Source organism: Lacerta agilis, chromosome 2, assembly GCF_009819535.1.
Source record: "Lacerta agilis isolate rLacAgi1 chromosome 2, rLacAgi1.pri, whole genome shotgun sequence".
NCBI lineage: Eukaryota > Metazoa > Chordata > Lepidosauria > Squamata > Lacertidae > Lacerta > Lacerta agilis.
Genome location: NC_046313.1, coordinates 118,269,213 through 118,282,457, shown reverse-complemented (window position 1 = coordinate 118,282,457; position 13,245 = coordinate 118,269,213). Strand labels below are relative to the sequence as shown.

The window sequence follows — 13,245 nt, the reverse complement described above, 5'->3', positions numbered from 1 at the left end:
GGGAGAAAACAAATAAAAAGCACCTGAGAGAGGGACCTATAATACATCTTGGAAGAATAAGCTATATAGACGAAAGAATAAGGGAGCCCCCCTACAGCATTTGCAAATTACAAGCAGGCTTATAAGAATTGGGTCGGAAACGTGGTTGCCAGAGGATTATTGCTTGGAAACGCTAAAGAGGAGGAAAGTACCTGGAAGGAGATAAAAGAGGGCATATAAGAAAGAAAAGAGGGGAAAGAACCGGCAGGAAAGCGAGAAAATGGCGGAGAGTGTATAGATAGAGTGACTAAGCAAGTAGAGGGACAAAGAAATGGGAAGTGACACCTGGAAAAGGAACAGATAACAAAAAAGAAGAAAGGAGTTTAACTGTGAAATTTAACTGTGGAACTAATGACATCTAGTGGCCTCACTAAAAATTGCACATAAGAGACATATAAGTTACAAATTAAAATTGGAGCCAAGCGCCATTGTGGGGTGGAAGAGCGTATTGCAACCCTGCTGGAAAAAAATGGATAAACAGCTGAAAAAGATGAACACTGGGATTACAACACAAAGAAGAAGTTCAATGGCAGATCAAACCCAGGAATTGGACCTTTGAGAATTAATCCTGAGCTTGAAAGGCGACATTGGAGAGATAAAGCAAAACATCACAGAAATTAAGAAAGAAATGAATGAGATGAATGATAGATTTAAAAGACTAGAGGGGAAGATAGAAAAAATGGAAGGAAAATTGGAAGCAAATGAAAAAGAAAACCAAGAAATCAAAGAACACTTGAAAAAAGTGGAGGAAAAGACTATACAATCTGAAAAGGACATACAGGACATATGAATTAAGAACCAAACAACAGAAAATGCCATGAAAAAACTCTCCAAAGACAAAAAGCAAGAGAAAAGGGACTCAGAAAAAATCAAGAAGGAAATGGAGAAACAGAAAATGATACAGGAGGCAACACAAGATGCACTAGCTATGATGCAAATGCAATTGCGCGAAAAAACATTGAGATTTAGGAATATTCCAGAAAAACCAAATGAAGAGATAGAGGCAAGGATGGTGACTGAGTTGGTGAAATGGTTGGAATTAGAAGAGCAAGATGTGGAAATGTGCATAGAAAAGGCCTTCAGAGTTAACTCAAAAAAAGCAAAAATGAATAACTGGCCAGGAGATTGTCTCGTGACATTCACTATGATATGGATGAGGAATAAAATTTTACAAACAAAAGGAAAGAAGAAGCTAAAAATAGATGGAGAAGAAATAATAATTCTAAAAGAAATTCCTCCCAGACTGATTCAGAAAAGAAGAAATTACCAATTCATAACAAAAGCCTTAAAAGCCAAAAGAAGGACTGTCATTTTCTTTTAAGGGAAAGAGAAGAAAGTTCAAGACAGTGATGGAAGATGAAAGATTCCACAGGACTTATGCACAGGAACTGGGCGGAAGCAAAATAAAAACAATCAAAGATCAACGACATAACCAGGAAGAAGAAGGGAATGCTGAGTCAGGCGAAGAATACGAGGAAGAAGAGGAGGAAGAGGAGGGAGAGCAGAGAGACTGAAGAGAACCACGTGAACTACATTTCTTTGAACAGCTTATTCTTGTTTTTTTTTATATTCCTAACAAATTTAACGTATTTATATTGTAATTAATAAACATGAAACTGAAGGCTATCTGCTGGAATGTGAACGGTTTAAATAATAAGAAGAGGAGAAATAGAATAACTCATACTCTTAGGAAACAAAGTTGGGACATTATTTGTCTCCAAGAAACTCATATAAATAAAAAACATGAAAGCGTATTAAAAAATGACAAACTAGGATTAGAATTCATCTCATCCCATCAAAAAAAGAAAAGAGGGGTTGTAATGTATGTAAAGAGTAAATGGGAACCCGAACTGGTCTGGGATGATAAAGAAGGTAGAATAGTAATAGTTAAAACCGTAGCAGAAGGGAAAAGATAGATCTGGGTTGGTGTATATGTACCTAATGGGAGCAAGGTTGCATTCTTTAAAAAGCTGGAAAAACAATTAATGAACTATGTGGGCGAAAGGATAATAATTATGGGAGATTTGAACGGGGTTATTAATCCGGAATTGGATAAAACAATAGATGCAAAGGAAAAAAAGGGAAACAAACTACCAAAAATATTTTCGGAAATGATGGAAAATTTTGATTTGGTAGATGCATGGAGGCATAAATACCCTGTCAAAAATAATTTACTTCCTTTTCAACTAGGCACCAAACAGCAAGCAGAATTGATGGAATCTGGATACCAAAAGATTTGTTGCTAAATATACAAAAAATAGAGATTGGACCCCAAACATTTCAGACCACAACCCAGTAATGATAACACTTGATGGAGAAAAACAAGAGAGAAACAAAAAATGGAGCTTAAATGTGTTTTTATTGAACAATAATAAAATCCAAAGAGGAGCCCAGGAAGTAATGAAAGATTTTTTTGAATTAAATAACAACGGAGAAGTAGACCTAAAAACTGTGTGGGATGAGGGGAAAGCAGTGGTGAGGGGGTACTTTATCCAACAAAATGCTGTAAACAAAAGAAACAGAGAAAAGAATAAAGAGCACCTATTAGAAGAAATAAAAAATAAGGAAAAAACCCTATATTAAACGGGTAAAAAAGGAATAGAGCTTCAAATAAAAATTCTAAGAACACAATATCAAAATATGATAGACCAGGAAATGGAGCAACAAATCCAATTTTGGAAATATAAGAATTTTGAATGGGCCAATAAGCCCAGTAAATTATTGAGTTGACAAATAAACAAAAGAAAAAATGAAAGATTAATAAATAAGATTAATTTAGATGGGAAGATTATAAATAAAACAAATGAAATTATGAAAGTGTTCAAAGAATACTACAAATTATTATATCAAAAGGAAGTGATACAGGATAGTGATATTGACGAGTTTCTGTCAAAGTACAAATTACCTGCTTTGTCATCAGAAAAAGCCAGTATGTTGAATAAAGAAATTACCCTATTGGAAATGAAAGAGACAATCAAAGAAATGAAAAAAGGGAAAGCACCAGGCCCAGATGGGCTACCAATTGAATATTATAAGTGTTTGGAGGACATTATACTGCCACCACTAAAAGAGTTAATGAATAATAGTCTTATGAATGGCACAATACCAGCATCATGGAAAGAAGCGTTGATAACACTAATACCGAAACAGAACGCAGACCCAGAATCACCCAAAAACTACAGGCCAATATCGTTGTTAAATTGCGATTATTATTTTTTTGCCAAAATATTAGCCAATAGATTAAGTAACACATTGGATGATTTAATACATAAGGACCAAGTAGGCTTTGTGAAAGGAAGGCAAGCTAAAGAAAATATAATAAATATATTGGAATGCCTAGAAAATAATAAGAGGAAAACAAGCAGCAATATTGTCATTAGACGCGGAAAAAGCATTTGACAGGGTCTCGTGGCAGTTTCTGATGAGAGTATTAAAAGAGATAAACCTAGGAGATAAATTCAAAAGAGCAATTAAGACCATATACGAGAGTCAAACAGCAAGATTAATAATTAACAGTGAATTGACAGAAAGCATAAACATAACCAGAGGGACATGGCAAGGCTGCCCCCTGTCACCACTCCTCTTTATAATTGTCTTAGAAACTCTGCTAAAAAACATAAGAGAAGATGAAAAAATAAGGGGTGTGGTGATAGGGAAAAAGAAACATAAGATCAAGGCCTTTGCCGATGATATACTCATTACAACGGAAGACCCTTTGAATAGTATCCCGAATGCACTAAATAAAATAAATGAATATGGTAAACTCGCGGGCATGAAAATTAATTATGATAAAACAAATATGCTTGTGAAAAATTTGGCAGATAGAGAAAAAAGGGAGCTACAACAGCTTTCTGGGCTAAAAATTTCAAAGAAAATAAAATATTTAGGCATCCAAATGACGATTATGGGCTTAGATTTGGCACAAGAAAACTACGTGGAAAAATGGAAGCAAATAAGAAACAAACTGGAGTCATGGTCTAAATTAAAAATATCCTTACTAGGCAGAATTTCAATAGTCAAAATGTCGGTATTAGCAAAAATGAATCATTTATTTCAGAATTTACCATTGTTAGGAGGGACAAGCTATTTCAAAGATTGGAAAAAAGACATCTCCAAATTTATATGCAATGGCAAGAAGCCTCAAATCAAATATAAAATATTAATTGATCACAGGGAAAGAGGTGGGTTTGGGTTACCGGACCTAGAACTGTACCACGATGCAGCAGCGTTGTCCTGCATTAAGGATTGGATGGAATTAAAAAACAATGATTTATTGGACTTGGAGAGTGATGGGCTTGGATTTCGATGGGACTGGTACCTTATGAGGGGGAAAATAAACAAGCAAAATGTGTTTATGAATAACCCCGCCCCTGCCCCAAATCCCGCCCTCCCTTCCCAGCTGCCCTGTTTGCAGATTCAGGGGGAAGAAAAGCGCAACCTTGTCTCTCCCCCCCAGAATATATATATTTCTTTTGCACATTTTTTCCCTCCTCCTCCTCTGCAGACCTGCTGAGGAGGAGGAGGGAAAAAAGGTGATGCAGTGTGATGCAGCAGCTAAAACAGTATGATGCAGCAGCTAAAAAAGCCAATGCAATTCTGGGCTGCATCAATAGCAAGGGAAGTAATAGTACCACTGTATTCTGCTCTGGTCAGACCTCACCTGGAATACTGTGTCCAGTTCTGGGCACCACAGTTCAAGAAGGATACTGACAAGCAGGAACGTGCCCAGAGGAGGGCAACCAAAATGGTCCAAGGCCTGGAAACGATGCCTTATGAGGAACGGCTTAGGGAGCTGGGTATGTTTAGCCTAGAGAAGAGAAGGTTAAGGGGTGATATGATAGCCATGTTCAAATATAGAAAAGGATGTCATATAGAGGAGGGTGAAAGGTTGTTTTCTGCTGCTCCAGAGAAGCGGACACGGAGCAATGAATTCAAACTACAAGAAAGAAGATTCCACCTAAACATTAGGAAGAACTTCCTGACAGTAAGAGCTGTTGGACAGTGGAATTTGCTACCAAGGACTGTGGTGGAGTCTCCTTCTTTGGAGGTCTTTAAGCAGAGGCTTGACAGCCATCTGTCAGGAATGCTTGGATGGTGTTTCCTGCTTGGCAGGGGGTTGGACTGGATGGCCCTTGTGGTCTCTTCCAACTCTATGATTCTATGCTCCTCTTCTGGGAATGTGGATGGAGGCCCCTCCCCCTCCAATCTTGGCTCCCCCCTCCGGGAAGAATGAGTGACGCCTCCCTCCCAGAATACATAAATCCTCCTCCTTTCAAACCAGCTCCGTTATTCTGTTTCTTTCCTGAGAAGGTCCCAGGTTCGATCCCCGGAGACGGCAGGGAAAGAGACGCCCCTGCCCCCCCACCTCCAAAAAAGTCCACCGGGGCACGAAGGTGTCACAGCTTACACCCCCCTTTTATCTCTTTTAATCCCTTGCTGGGAGGCGGGGGTCCGGTTATTTCCACACCCATTTCCCAATGGTGGGGGGGGCCGGGCCGTGGAGTAGGGTGTCCCCGTTACAACAGCCCTGCAAAGTAGAGCGGAGTTGTGGGGCTTGGAAGAGTGATTTACGACAACCTTAAAGGGTAGTCCACTGTCGTCATTACGGGTGCCTTTTAAAAATAGGGGCTGGTGTTTGAACTTGAGCTTGCTAATAATTATTTATTTATTATTTGTACCCCAGCCACTCTGGGGCGGGAGGGGCGCAGCTCAGTGGCAGAGCAGTTGTACCCCTTTTTTTGGCTCCCAGCTATGAGAGGGAGACCCCCCTCCTGACTCGAACCAGGATCCTGCAATGTGCTCTGCCAAAGCAACGTCAGCCTGCCAGACTAGGATTTCTGAAAGAGGAGCTGGGGGGGGGGGGCTCCCCCTTCCTTCTCACATCAGCCTCTTTCTTACTCAGGAAGCTCCGGAGGCCGATTTCCCTTGACATTGCCCATCCCTCACCCCCCCCAAACTCGAAATCTCCTCCCTCTCTCCCAATCCAGACGTGACTCTGTTCTCCAGCTGCTTCCACTTCCCCTCCCCTGCTTGCCCTCCTGATCTCCGCCCCACTGAGGCAGGGGCTTCAGCAGCAGATTTCGGAGGGGGGGGTAGATCAGAGTCCTGGAGGAGCTCAGCCCTGCCCTGATGCAGGAGGCAGAGCCTGGGGGGGGGCAGGAGTGAGAAGGGAGATGGAAGCTGTTAAGCAGAGAGGAGCATCCCTAGGTGGAATGGGGCTGCCACCCCTTTGAACGGAGGAGGACTGACTTCTGAGTCAACATGCACAGGGTGGGGCTGCAAATCCCTTTGTAGTTAGGGTGCACTGGGGGGGGGCACCCTTTTCTGGTTCGTCTCAAGTGTCTTCGCCCCCCTCCCCTCCCCCCACCATGGGAGGCTTCCTTGATCTCTGAGCTTCAAAAAGGATCTTGCAATGCAAACCCTCCTGGGGGAGGAGGATCCCATTTTGCAACAGGATGGCCTGCATGATCCAGCCCCCCCCCCAATGATTCCCACAGGGAAAGGGCGGAGCCCCTCACTGCTTTCCTTTCCTCCCCCCCCCCAATCCTCCCGCCTCCTTTCCCAGCCGCCCTGTTTGTAGATTCAGGGGGAGGGAAAGCAAATCCTTCTCCCACCCCCAACCCCAAATAACCCCCCAATATGCGGCACCTCTTTCTCCTCTTCTCCAAGTCCGCTTCTCTTCTGGGAATGTGGATGGAGACCCCTCCCCTCCAAATAGTCTCCCCCCCCAAAAAAAGGAAAACAAATTTCCTGCCTCTCTAGGAAGCGGAGCTCATTGACCCAGAGGGAGGGAGGGGGGGAGGGAGGAGATCCGCCTCCCCCATCTCCCTGCAAACAGAAATTCCCTTCCCTGCTGGCAAGCTCTACATTCCCATTTATTTAGAGAGCTGTTGGCACTTGTTATGAGGTTACCAGATTTTTTTCAATGAACCCCGGGGACACTTTTCAACTTCACGGGATTTTGTATGGGGACTGGTTTGTAAATCCGGGGACTGTCCCCCGGGAGACGGGGACATCTGGTAATCTAAATTTGATAGCATACACAATGTTAGAAGATGAGCAATTAAATAGTCCCGAGATGGTATGTTTGATGTTGTTGGGGCCAGTAATGGTGTTGTCTGGGTTTATGTGGCAGCAAAGTTGGCATCTGGGTTTATTGCAGGCTCTGGTACCGGTGTCTGTGTTGAGTCCTGTTGTAGTATTATTGTGGGTGAGGAGTTGTTTGAGATTGGGTGGCTGTTTGTAGGCGATGAAGGGTCTTCCTCCCAGAGCTTGAGAAAGAGAACTGTCATTGTCTAGGAGAGGTTGTAGATATCTGATTATGCCTTGTACTGTTTTAACTTGGGAGTTGTATGTGATTGCTAGTGGTGTTCTGTTATTTTATTTTTGGGGTCTGCCTTGCAGCAAGTTCTCTCTGGGTATCAGTCTGGCTCTGGGAAAGGGTTTAGAGCAGTGACTGAAGACAACCCTAAAGGCTGGTTCAGTGTCATTTCAATGTGTACCTTTTGTAAAAAGCGGAAACTGATGTGGTCCACGCCATCTGGGGGAAAGTTTTTTGTCTGACCTCCAAAATTTCTAAGCAATCTATCTGTCCCAATTCAGCATTTGCCTTATAATAACCACATTTGACCCCAAATTTGGGGTCTATGCTTCAATCTAAAGAATTAATTTCCCTTCTGTTCACAGCAGCTAGACTACAGTTATTGCCCAATGATGGAAGGAAACCTCTAAAATAACAATAGAGGATTGGATTAATAATACCTGAACCACTGCTCTATAACATGGGTGGCCAACTCCCAGGAGACTGTGATCTACTCACAGGATTAAAAACTGACCTGGGGTTCAGGTCAAAGTTGGTGATCTTTTTTATGGAGGAGGGAACCCCACTTTTTTGGGGTTCAGGTCAAAGATATTTAGCTGTTTTTAGGGGAACCAAAGTTGTTGAGCTTCTTTAGGGGGAGCCAGTGATCTACCAGTGATCTGCCACAGACGTCCAGTGATCTACTGGTAGATCATGATCTATCTTCTTTCAAACTACAAGAAAGAAGATTCCACCTAAACATTAGGAAGAACTTCCTGACAGTGAGAGCTGTTCGACAGTGGGATTTGCTGCCAAGGAGTGTGGTGGAGTCTCCTTCTTTGGAGGTCTTTAAGCGGAGGCTTGACAGCCATCTGTCAGGAATGCTTTGGTGGTGTTTCCTGCTTGGCAGGGGGTTGGACTGGATGGCCCTTGGGGTCTCTTCCAACTCTAGGATTCTATGGTTCTATGATTCTACCTGTTGGACATGCCTGCTCTATAAGAACGCCTCACATACCATCTAATGGGGATAGGCAAACTAAGGCCCGGGGGCCAGATACGGTCCAATTGCCTTCTAAATCCTGCCCGTAGATGGTCCGGGAATGAGCGTGTTTTTACATGAGTAGAATGTGTCTTTTTATTTTTTTGTTTGTTTGTTTATAAAGTCTTTATTGAAAATTATATCAAAACATACAAATAAAAAACAAGCAAATAAAAATTCCAAACTTAACTAATGACAAACACGACAAAACAAATCATAAACAACCAAATACTTCTAACAAACACTCTAACAAAAGCAAATAAATCAAACTAAACAAACCAACATACATACATTCAACACTCAATCCTATCAAAATCTTAGACTTCCACTTGTCGTCCTCTCAGGTTATTTAGTTAAAACATTTCGTTACTGCTTTCCATTACCGCTAAACCTATATGTTTGGCGGATCATTTTATTATATATCCTCCTTTCTTATAAAATAAAATAAAAAATCCTTTCCAGTAGCACCTTAAGACCAACTAAGTTTGTTCTTGGTATGAGCTTTCGTGTGCATGCACACAAAAGCTCATACCAAGAACAAACTTAGTTGGTCTTAAGGTGCTACTGGAAATAATTTTTTATTTTATTTTGTTTTGACTATGGCAGACCAACACGGCTACCTACCTGTAACTCCTTTCTTATGCATCAGTAAGATACATGGATTATGGATCCAGGTCTTTAAAGTGGGGCACTTTTTTTTTCATATATTCGCCAAATTTTCCCCAACTTTGACAAAATTTCTGATTGCTACCTCCTCTAATTTGGCCAAATCTAAATAACTAAATAGTTTCTTTTTCTTCTAATAAATCTTTATACTTCCCCCAGTTACCTTCTGGATTTACCTTCTTCACTGTAATGTTTTCAATGGGTGACAACCATCTGGGTGTTTTTGGTTCGAGGAGGTTTTTGTGCTTTCCCCAGACTTTCAAGAGGGATTTTTTTTAATAAACCCTTTATGCACCTTCACTTTATCTTCCCCCAAATAGGAATGCCATCCAAATTTATTTTCGTGGCCCTCCAAATCTAATATTTCGTGCTTTTCTAGCATAATCCAGTCCTCCAGCCACAGAAAACAAGCAGCATCATGATATAGATTTAGGAGTTTGCTAACACAGCTGTTGCAAATATAGCTGTGGCTAGTAATTCAGACCAGGATTTAGAACCTGAGGTCTTCAACGGGGTACAGGGTTTGTCCTCAAAGGACACAAAACCATGCCCGAAGGTTGCAAGGGTCAACACTGTTTCCTCAGACCAAGGCAGACTTAGAGCTCTAATCCCATGGAAGGAAGGTAACCAGAGGTACGAACTCATCAATCTAGTTGCAGGGAGTTCCAAAAGTGAGTATACTATACAGGAGTATACTATGTGTATGACAACTGTTTGTTTATGTCACTTAATGCTGCCCTTACGTATGCAGCATCGGTTACCTAAAAATGCAGCCGCACAGTTGCCACACCGCACGGAAGGGGTGCCGGGCGATCGCGCCCGCCATCTTGGGTGGATATTGCGCAATCCACCCAAGATGGTGGGCGCAATCGGCCAGCACCCCTTTTGACCGGCGATTGCGCCACGCCGCGTTTTAAGGCTACAGCGGGCGAACAGCAGTTCCGGTCAGAAGCGGTGCCGGTGATCGCGGCCGCCATCTTGGGTGGACATGCGCAGTCCACCCAAGATGGCAGGCGCGATCGGCCGGCACCCCTTTCGACTGGCACCGCGCAACAGCGCGTTTTAAGGCTGCAGCCTTAAAATGCAGCGCAGCGCGGCCCGATGCCGGTCAGAAGCGGTGCTGGTGATCGTGCCCGCCATCTTGGGTGGACTGTGCATGTCCACACATGCGCAGTCCACCCAGGAGGTTGTGCACACGTGATGTCATGACACATGCGTCGTGACGTCACAACGCGCACACGGGGAGGGGTGCATTTCAAGTTTGCCGCCCCGGGCGGCAGATTGGCTCCCTCCGCCCCTGGTCTGCTTGCTACACTTTCCTGGTGACTGTTCCTCCCAACTCCATAGCCAGCTAATAAGAAGAAACCCCCAACTCTTGCAAAACAAGGGTTGAAAAAGACAGGACTTGAGAATATACAGCTTTGATGCTAGGTTCAATCCTCTAAACTCTTTGTGTAAGGCTGGGAATGCCCTCTATCTGGAGAGCTCTCAGTCAGTAGATAGTACTGAGCTACAGGGTTCAGTTTCCTGTATTCTGAGTAAGCTTCACACACACTTATCTCACCCCTTCACCTGCCCAGTATCTTGGCCCCAAATATTCTGTGGCACATGAGGTATTTTATACATCAAACTTACCAGGCACAGTGGAGTAAATAACACCACGCTGAGCCTGACTGTGATATTTACATTATTGTTAGGTAACATTGAAGGGGGTGTGAGGGAGTCACTTGGACTCTGGAAAGAATAGGCATAGATAACTGTAGTTCTGGTAATTGTTAAGGGAGAAAGTTCTCCTCTGAACTTTATGGGAGCAGGTGCAGAGTAGGGGGAAAACATGTTTACTCAATACACTGAGGTGGATCATGGAGGGAGAAAGGTGAGTTTGGCTAACTTTTATTGACATCAGAAGAGTTCTGAAACTGGATCAGACCAAGGGCCCACAAATTCCAGCTTCCAGTTCTCACAGTGACCAACTAGACGCCCCAAAGGGAAGCCAACAAGCAGGAGATGAGGACAGTGCCAATTCCATATATGTGATTCCCCAAAACCTGTACTCCTAGGAATCCTACCTCCTCGAAATTAGTCTGAACCTCTGTTTTTATTTTTAAGATTTATATACAACTTTATTGTAAACACACCCTCCAAGTGCTTTATATAAACCAACAAAAATAATGAAATTGCAATAAAAGGCAAAGTTACAGGTGGGTAGCCATGTTGGTCTGCACAAAATAAAAAACAATAAAATTCCTCCCAGTAGCACCTTAGAGACCAACTAAGTTTGTTCTTGGTATGAGCTTTCGTGTGCATGCACACTTCTTCAGATAACACTGAAACAGAAATCACCAGACCCTTATTTGGACAGAAATAAAAAGGATTTTAGAAATTTGCAGAAGGATGAATTTATCATTATATCTCAAGATTTATCTGGAGAGGGAAGAAACCAAGAATAAAACATAAATTACTAATAGATGTCAAAGATAGAGGAGGTTTCTCTCTACCGGATTTAAGATTATATTATGAAGCATCTTGCAGTTGCTGAATCCAGGATTGGATAACTTTAAAATATGTAGATTTGTTAGATTTGGAAGGTCATGATAAAAGATTTGGTTGGTATGCATATTTATGATATAAAGCTCATACCAAGAACAAACTTAGTTGGTCTCTAAGGTGCTACTGGAAGGAATTATTTATTTTTTATTTTGTAATAAAAGGCAAAGTTAGGAACAGATGCTTTTAAAAATCCAAAGTGTAATTCAAATAAAAAGTTAAGCTAAAAATGGATGTAAACACATGTCAGCTTCTACTTGTGTCCATAAGCTTCCTGGAACCGAAACAACAGTTCTATCAGTTGCTGAAAAGAATACAGTAAAGTTGTCAATAGGCAGGGGGCTCCGAAGTACATGCGCTGCCAGGGGGAAAGATCAGTGACTTACAAGTGCTGGTCTAGTATATATGGCAAGTCTAACATTGCCAGTTCCACAGTTTAAAGCAGCTGAGAGGACGTATGCAGGGCATGGCGACTGCTTAAGTTCGTGAGGTGGTGAGTCCTGGGACCCTTTTGATTACACATTCTTGCAAGGATGGTTGTCCGAAAGCAGGCACACCCCAGTTCAGTAAAGCACAAGCATATATTCCCTTCAACTGAGCGCAAGTTCCCTGCCCTGCCTCCCCATTGGTTGGGGGCATGTGAGGAATGAGCTGAAAGGGTTATACTCAGCTCAGCAGTTGCGTCCAGCCCACAGGGGAAATGACATTGTTCATTCTGTGTATGTAATGTTACTGTTGTATTTCCCAGTTATTCGTTCCGTTCTGTGTTTTCACGGAGCGGTCAGAGGCGAGGATGTCTGTTCTGAGTTTGTTCTAGACGCTTTCCAGACGCTTTTTGCAGGAGGTTGCTTCCGAAGAAGGCTGCGTATAACTCTGCTGAAATCGAAAGCAAGCTAAGCTGCGCAACAGAAGGTGCCGGACGCCATACTCCAGAGATTTATGGCTTGTGGACGTGGGGGCATGCAGGGTTCACAGCCTATCATGACGGCCTCATTAAAATACTAAAATCTTCGTCTCTGTTGACATCTCTCATTCCTCTGAATTCGGAGACCGCCATCCTTGAAGACTTTTGTCCTAATAAGGAAGCAGGTTCCTATGCTCTTACACATTTATTTAGTGATAAAGCCACATCCTTTAGGCCTACAGAGTTCTAACCCTGATGAAGCGCCACCCTCTTTTCGGGCGTTCTGACCACAAGCTTATGAAGATGGGTTTCCTGTGTTTGTATAGTTTCCTGTTGTTGTCTAGCTTCTTATGCGACCCCTTGGCCTTTTGAAAAGGCAAGTAAGCAACCTTTTGGCCCCTTGAAAAAGCAACATTTTTGTAACTATTCTTCATAATTTCCCCATGTTTTTAGTTGTCCTTATTTTTTATAAACAAACCACCTTGGATAAATTATTATTATTATTATTATTATTATTATTATTATTATTATTATTATTATTATTATTTTCCCATAAGACCTTTTACTGATATCTTTTATGTAACTAGTTTAATATCATTTTTATTCTAATTTAGCTAAGTTCATTTTGTACTTTAGCAATTCAGTTTGCAACTTCTTAAGCAGCTTATGAAATCCTGCTATGGGTCATAAACAGTTTAACTCCAGTTGAGATTGTGGCTGGGACTTCCAACTGTACAATTTTATGATATC

General features: G+C 42.2%; 1 protein-coding gene across 1 annotated transcript in view; it reads right to left on the bottom strand.

The window, feature by feature from the left end:
• Nucleotides 1-13,245, bottom strand: part of LOC117042595 (zinc finger protein 91-like) — a 258,539-nt gene that overhangs the window by 74,053 nt on the left and 171,241 nt on the right. The window lies entirely within an intron of this gene.